Raw genomic sequence first — 386 nt, 5'->3', positions numbered from 1 at the left:
ATATTTGAATATTTATTAATGGATAGATCTTAAAGGACCCCTAAACGCTATGCATCGTTAGCTTGTCTCCTGAATGCAAAATGAAGCGACTTTCTAAATAGTCATCATCACAAATTTCCTACCATTTAACTGCCAGTCAGATAAATTCATCAAACTTTCTGCTCCTCTCAGTGTTAGAGGTACAGTAGCGGCAGGAAGGGAGAGGGGATTACATACCAGCTCATACTGGGCACAGGGGTTAGAGAATTGATGGAGGACAGCCCATAAAGGCCAAAAGCTTCTCGGCCTTTTGGCTAAGATCAAGTGTAGTATCTGTTCTTATGGGAACAGAGACCCACACAGATGGAATATTGGCTGAGGGGTTGGCTGAAGAGAGGGCAGCCTCC

General features: G+C 43.8%; 1 pseudogene; it reads left to right on the top strand.

Moving 5' to 3' along the window:
- The first annotated feature begins 273 nt into the window (after positions 1-273).
- On the top strand, positions 274-386 carry LOC138794303 (U2 spliceosomal RNA; annotated as a pseudogene).

Source organism: Dendropsophus ebraccatus, chromosome 5, assembly GCF_027789765.1.
Source record: "Dendropsophus ebraccatus isolate aDenEbr1 chromosome 5, aDenEbr1.pat, whole genome shotgun sequence".
NCBI lineage: Eukaryota > Metazoa > Chordata > Amphibia > Anura > Hylidae > Dendropsophus > Dendropsophus ebraccatus.
Note: the sequence above shows the minus strand (reverse complement) of the source record. Positions and strands in the feature narration are given on the sequence as shown.